Below are 7,100 nucleotides of genomic sequence, written 5' to 3' on the forward strand. Positions count from 1 at the left end.
GACGTGTGCTGTGCACGTATGGGTGTGTGGATGTGCACATGTGGATGTGTGGAGTGCACATGTGGATGTGGGGGTGTGCACGAGTGGATATGTGGTGGTGCATGTGTGGGTGTGTGGTTGTGCACATTGCAGATGCGTGTAGTTGCACGTGTGGGTGTGTTCACATGTGGGTGTGCACATGTGGGTGCGTGGGTGTGCACGTGTGGATGTGTGGGTGTGCACACGTGGGTGCGTGGGTGTGCACGTGTGGATGTGTGGGTGTACATGTGTGTGGATGTGTGGATGTACAGATGTGGGCAGGGACAGAGGTGCATTAGACCTTCCAGAAGCCACAGCCAATGCACACACTGTCTTTGCAAAGCAAGTCATCTGTTTTCCTGGTTTTGTTTTTCTCCTCCCCGTGGGCTCCGGACCCTCCTTGAAAACAAAGGGAACTTAAAAACGCAGCCCTTCCTGTGTTCCCAACGCTCGGAGAGCTGCGGCGAGTGTGAACGTGCCAGCTCCGATGCCCAGCCCTGCCGCAGCCGCAGGAAGCCACCAGCCCTCGGTTACCACCGCCCATGCCCCTAGCACGCCTGGGCGGAGGGCGGGCAGGAAGGGGGAGGCGCGCAGCTCACTGCACCCAACTCCTGAGCCAGCGTCGCCCCTACTTTGGAACTGAGAGACCCCACTGGGGACATAAGTGCATCGTTTAGGGCTCCCTTCAAAGAGCAGGGGCCCCTGGCAGTGGTAGGAGGGGCGAGATGCCGCCTTCCCCTGGAATGCATCACCAGCCGAGCAGGCGTGCGGGGCCTCGCCTTCCATCTTACCAAGTTTACCAAGTTAGTTCTAGGGAGGGATCGGCGTTGTCATCACCTCGGCACACCTTTCCTGGATGCCTGTTACGTGTCAGACACCGAGGAAGATCCAAGGGCTCAGCTTGTCCCCCGGGATTCATGTCCCCCAGCGGCCACCCAGGCCCAGCGTGCTGCGGGGCAACAGAGGGTTTGGGCTGGATACCTGCACCGCCTCTTCCAGATGGGAACCCCGACTTCTCAGAACAGCTGCTGCTTCCTCCATGTCCTCCACTTCCCCCTTCGTCCCATGACGGGTGCGTGCCCAGTGTCCCCTCCCCTCCTACCTCTGGACACAGGCCTTCCCCGAAACACCTGCTGTTCCTGGTGCTCCTCACCCTTGTCTGCACTTGGAAGAGGTTCTCAGCCTTCATCTAATCCCAGCCCCCACCTCGGCCATCACAGCCCCCTCCCAGGCATGGGTCCACCATCTTTCCCACCATAGCTCCCACATCACCCCCTCCCCCTGCCACCTGTCCTGCCTCTGCACACTGGCCACACTCGGCTGCATATGCACCCTCTGCTCACACCCTCCACCCCACCCGGCCTCTGCTCCCGCCGTTCCCTCTGTCTGCCTGGCACCCTCTTTCCTCCCTTCGCCCCCACCAATTCCCAGCCCTGAGATCCTGGTCATCTTTCCAGGCTCATCTCAAGCACTTCCTCCTTCACCCTCCTTTCCTGACCCTCCACCCTTTCCCAGCACACGGGATCTGTCTTTCGAAACCTTTCATACAAAGCAGCATATCTGGCCTTTACAGTGTCATCGCTGTCTTTGTCTGTTCTGCACAACATGACTAAGATCCTTCAAACTAAAAGTCAGGAAGTGTGTCTTCCCGGCGCTTGGACCCCCGTGCTGTGTCGGTCACAGGTGGTCAGCAATGTCTGCACAGGCAGTGGTCTGCAGCACCCAGGGGTGGCATGTCGGGAGCTGGGGAGCCTGGCACTGCTGGGGAAGGAGGTGGGCAGGGGACGGAAGGAACCTCAGAAATCGCAACCAGATGGCCAACCACAACTGCCCCTGAACGTGGGGACAGAGATCATGGATGCTGAAGTGGTCTGTGGATTCCACCCAGAGCACAGCTTTCCCAGGAAACCAAAAGCAAGGCAGTGCCATGGAGCAAGACTCGAAGCAGGGAGGGCAAATCCAGCAAATGACCGAAGCCAGCCGGGGAGATGGGGTGGGTGGTGGCAAATAGGAATCCATGCCCCATCTGAAAGGAGCTGGCCCACCCGACCGGGGGCTCAGCTGGTCGGAGCATCATTCTGTGCACCAAAAAATTGTGGGGTCCTGGTCAGGACACATACCTAGCTTGCAGGTTCAGTCCCTGGCTGGGGCACATATAGAAGACAACCGATCAATGTCTCTGTCTCTCCCCCCCCCTTCCTCTCTCTCTGAAATCAATGAACATATCCTCGGATGAGGATTAAAAATAATAATAATGAAAGGAGCCAGCTCTGCCTGCAGAAACACACAGGTAGCCAGAGCCCCAATAATTGCTCAAGAAAAGCCCAGTATCCAAGTGTTTATATAAAATCTCCCACTTCATTATTGTTGGCAACTTATTCCATTTTTTAAAAAGTCACAGAGTCTGAGCAGGCCGATGACATGGAACTGCAGGCCCCATTCGGCCCACAGGCTGCCGAGTGGAAACCTCCGCGTAGGCACACGCCAGGTTCCTCCGTCACGCGATGCGACCGACTCCCTGCTGGGGCCGAAGCAGAAGTCCACTCACACCAGAGAACAGGGTGGGTGTTCTGCTAAACTGGCCATGGGTGCAAAGGGAGCCCGTGGGAGAATGTCTGGAATGTCTTCCTGGTCTTTGAAGCCAGGGCCTTAGCTCGCCTTGGGTATCATGGCGGCGATACCACCTCCCCCCTGGCATCCGTCAGGCACTGGCCCCTCGAGCGCTCAGGCTGGCCGCCCTGGCCCAGACTTCCCACTGCGTGGCACTGACTTGCTTTTTGTTCTTGGGAAAGCTGTGCTCTAGCTGGAAGAAAGAGATCGCGTCCGCATCATGACCTTGCACCCCAAAGTCAGGCCCCCGTGGGGACGGGAGAGATTTCCTTGAGCATCGCGGCCTAAAGGCAGTCAGAGGGCTCGGATGGTCACTCGCTGGCTGGAACAAATGACTCCACCTTGGTGAGCTGCCAGGTCTCCTCGGTACAGAGAGTGGCTGGACTGGACCGCCCCCAGGTACCTGCCCGCCTGCAGCAGAGGAGATGTTGACCCTGGGTCCTACAGGCAGGGCTCAGGCCCAGGAGCCTAAGAGGCAGGCCTGGCCCTCCCTCACCTGGCAGTGCCTTCCTGGGGGTGCCATGCCACACAGAGACCAGCCAAAGCGTTCCCATCCCTTCGTGAGGAAGAGGAGCCACACTTTCTCTGTGGCATCACACAGGTGTTGACCATCGGAGGACTGCCGGACACTCCCCAGAGGGGCTGGAGGGCAGGAATGGTGGGCCCAGGGGAGATGGCAGGGCAGGTGGGGTGGTAGGAAGGTACCCCAGCAAATGGTATCCAATGGGAATGCAAGCATGTCAATATTTTAACAACTGGCCTAGCTGGTGTGGCTCAGTGGTTGAGCATCAACCCATGAACCAAGAGGTCACTGGTTCAGTTCCTGGTCAGGGCACATGCCCAGGTTGCAGGCTTGATCCCCAGTAGGGTGCATGCAGGAGGCAGCCGATCGATGATGTTTCTCTCTCATCCATGTTTCTATCCCTCTATCCTTCTCCCTTCTTCTTTCTCTAAAGAAAATCGATAAAAACGCATTTTTTTAAAAAATATTTTAACAACTGGCATGGCCAGGCAGGTGCGTAGTTACTGAATATCAGCTCAGCCCCCATCGGAATGCTGCCTCCATGTGTACAGCGGGGCAGACCCTGAGGCTGGCAACAGATTGGAAAGTGACCCCCGCCCCCAGCCTCTGGAGAACCCCCTCCCTCACAGGCTTGCTTCATTCCAGGCCCCCTCCCCGGACCTCCCTGGGCATTGGCAAAGAGCAGGCACGGTGCCAAACCCTGACTTCATGCTGACCATCCGCCCCCCAAGCCAGGGAAGGGGCGGTGATGTCATTGTCCCTGTGTTTCAGAAAAGCAATCATCAGACTCGGAAGAGATCAACTTTCAAGGCAGAAGGCCAAACACTTGGTCTTGGCAAAGGCCTCGGTGGATTGCCTCATAGGAGGAAGGGCCGCATGCTCACGAGCATCATTTGTTACGAGCCGGGACTCCGCAGTGTCCTTGGGTTGGAAAACCTCGGGGCCCTGTGAGATGGAGGGTGTCGTATCTGACACCAATGAGCGTTACTGTCATCTCCTCCCATCTGAACTCGCCCTTGGGGAAGGAGAGGGCACCCCAAAGCTCAAGGGGGAGACTTTTACCAACAGAGTGCTGCCACCCCACCCCGGACCCGCCTTCCCTCTCATTATTATAGAGACGTCCCCAGTTTCCTCGATTTGAGTAAGCTCCATAAAGGCAGAAACCTTGTTCATTGCTGTACCCTGGCCTCTGGTATGGAGCTGAGAACTCCATAAATATGGGCTGAATGAGTGGCAAGGAGGAAAAAGCAATGAATTGGAATGTAGCCCTCCTGGATTCCAGGGGTCCAGGGGCACATCCAGGTATGCCAGCTGGGCCTAGGTGGGCATGTTGGGGGCTGCCATTGGTTGGTGCAGATCTGTGCTGTATGATCAAAAGGATCTACCCTTTGACAGGTCCCTGGAGGTGCTGGAGGGCAGGAATTGTGGGGAGTGGGCCCAGGGGAGATGTCAGGGCAGGTGGGATGGCAAGAAGGCACCCGGCAAATGGTTATCAACCTTTGACTACCTACCTTCTCCATGGCTCACAATCTTGCCTTCACACTTCTGTTAGCGCCTCTAATCTTCATAAGGACAGCTATCTGGTCAACCTTTTGTGGTTCCGCCCTGTTGAAAGGCCCCACTTTGAGGAAATATGTTCAGGAAGGCAAGTTCCTCCAACCTCCACCTCCTCCACGCACACACACATACTCCTAGGCAATGCTTCTGGGGGCTCTCATCTGAACTTGGTCACTGGGGTGACCTTGATCATGAGACTTTCCTCTCTGGGCCTCCGTTTCCCCTTCTACAAAAACACAAGATCAATTACAAGTGTCCAAGGTTCTTAACTTTTAGGTGGGGGGCATCTCAGCCCCCTCTTAGAAACAAAAGAAAGTCGCGCAACCTCTCCCCTCGCTTGTGCGAAGGGACATTTTTGCGTGTGGGTTCTGGAGGTCCGCAGCCCCCTTGCACCCAGGGGCAGAGCCTTTGTGGTCTGTGAGTCCCTCCGGGCAGTGACTCCCTGGAATGTTAACCGAAGTGTGACTGAGAAAACACATCCGGCTGCCCTCCGAGGCCGCCCCGGGGCCCCTCTCGGCTGCCCCTCAGGAATGAAGGCGCCTGGGCTTCACCCATGGCCCCAAATCCAGCCCCTCGCGTCCTCAAGATCCAGGGCTCGTGGAAATGAGGCGGGAAGCTAAAGGAAGTCCAGGCAGCTCCGCCTAAAAGGCATTTCCTCTTCTCGGCTGCTGCTTCCAATCTGGCCTTTCTAGAGCTGGACAAAGGTGGGGATGGGGTGGGGATAATGCTAAGAGTTTTTTGTTTGTTTTTTTATTGAGGCCCAAAGAAGGACGCAGAGATGGGCCACAAACTGGAGAGGTCAGGCTCGGGCACATGGCGGCCGGGGCGCTGGTGCGTGTGGGCAGGGCCTCTGTGCATTCTCCAGGGCAAATCGGACTTTTCCAGCCTTGGGTTTTCGAAAGCTATTTATGAAGCTGAACTAATCCAGCCCAGCTGTGCAACGATAAGTAAACAGGGCGTTTTGTGGAAATTCGGAGCCCCCCCCCATCTCCCCCCCCCTCCTGTGCTTACACAGCTCACTCCATCCTTTCTGTCCAGGAGGGAATGAGATGCCAAGGGCGAGCAGGCGCAGTTGAATCTGAGTCCAGGACTCGTCCCTACCGGTCCCCACTCTCAACCCTGGCAAGTCTCCCCTGGGCATCAGGATGGGCACACAGAACTGAGTCCGGATGCCTTCTCCTCTACTTCTTAGCTGGGTGAACTTGGGGGGTGCTTCTTAATCTCTCTGAGCTTCCGTTTTCCCATCTGTAAAATGGCCATAATGATATCTAACTTGTAGAGTTACTGGGCAGGATACACCAGGACATAAAAGGGCAAGTGCAGCAGCAGGCAGTGCTCAGCGTGGAGCTGGTCTCCAGTGGATGCTGTGTGTCCCTGTTGGCCACCCCCAATGCTCCTCTTATCCTTCTCTCTTGAGTAGGGAGGAACGTGTGTGGAGACCTGGAGTGAGTGAGGAAAGGCAGTGCTCCCTTCCAGCTGAAAAGCAGCCACCCCAGGAGCAGGCTCAGCAAGTGAAGACGGGCTGGACCGAGTCCCCTTCGCGCCTTCCCGGCCAGGTGCCCTGTGCCGGCACCACACACAGCCATGTGGGAACCGCAGCCACAAAACCCAGGCTGCCCTGCTGACCCTCGGGCTGCGATTTCTTTTTCAGTTCGAGCTCATCTTTTAGCAAAGCCACTGATCCCCTTTTAAGAATGCCTAACAGGGGTTAAACCTGGAGAAAGTCTTTTTCACTCTAGTGTGAATGAGTTTCCGGTTCATTCCTGCCCTAAGAAAGAGGCAGAAGTGCTGTCTTCGGCAGCACATATACTAAAATTGGAATGATACAGAGAAGATTAGCATCGCCCCTGCGCAAGGATGACACGCATTTAATTCGTGAAGCGGTCCATAAAAAAAAGAATTAAGCAAAAGACGACGGTAGCAAGGTAGCGAGGACCCAGCCTTGCCTGGCTCTCAGGACAGTGCTGCTACCCTGCCTCAGCATCACCCACCCTCAAGCGTGAGTGTCTCAGCAAAGCCACTCCCCTGCCACTCTCATGCTGTGCCCAGGGCACTAGGCTCAGAACCCCGACATCACTTCTGCTGTGGTGTCCTGGCCAGCACATCACCAGGCCATCTCAGGTTCAAGGTGGCAAAACAGACTCCACCTCTTGTTGGAAGGACCTGGAAAAGACATGGATGCAGGGAGGCCATTTACTGGGGCCATCAATGCGGTCAGTCAGCGTGAGTTGGAGCACAGGCCAAATGTGGGGTTCAAGGGTGGGGGACGTGACCCAGTATTTTCAGATGGGGCTGCCCTGGAACCTCCAGGATGCTGGCCATCCTCACTTCCACATCCCCTAGCACAGCTCGGCCCAGGGACCCTCCCCAACACCTGCTCATTGATACCTGA

General features: G+C 56.5%; 1 non-coding gene across 1 annotated transcript; it reads left to right on the top strand.

Annotated features, from left to right (window-relative positions):
- The first annotated feature begins 6,493 nt into the window (after positions 1-6,493).
- LOC111824451 lies at positions 6,494-6,603 on the top strand. The gene has a single exon (XR_002827529.1). It is a non-coding gene; the product is annotated as a U6 spliceosomal RNA (small nuclear RNA).
- The last annotated feature ends 497 nt before the right edge of the window (positions 6,604-7,100 follow it).

This window comes from Myotis lucifugus, unplaced genomic scaffold (assembly GCF_000147115.1).
Source record: "Myotis lucifugus unplaced genomic scaffold, Myoluc2.0 scaffold_1548, whole genome shotgun sequence".
Lineage (NCBI taxonomy): Eukaryota > Metazoa > Chordata > Mammalia > Chiroptera > Vespertilionidae > Myotis > Myotis lucifugus.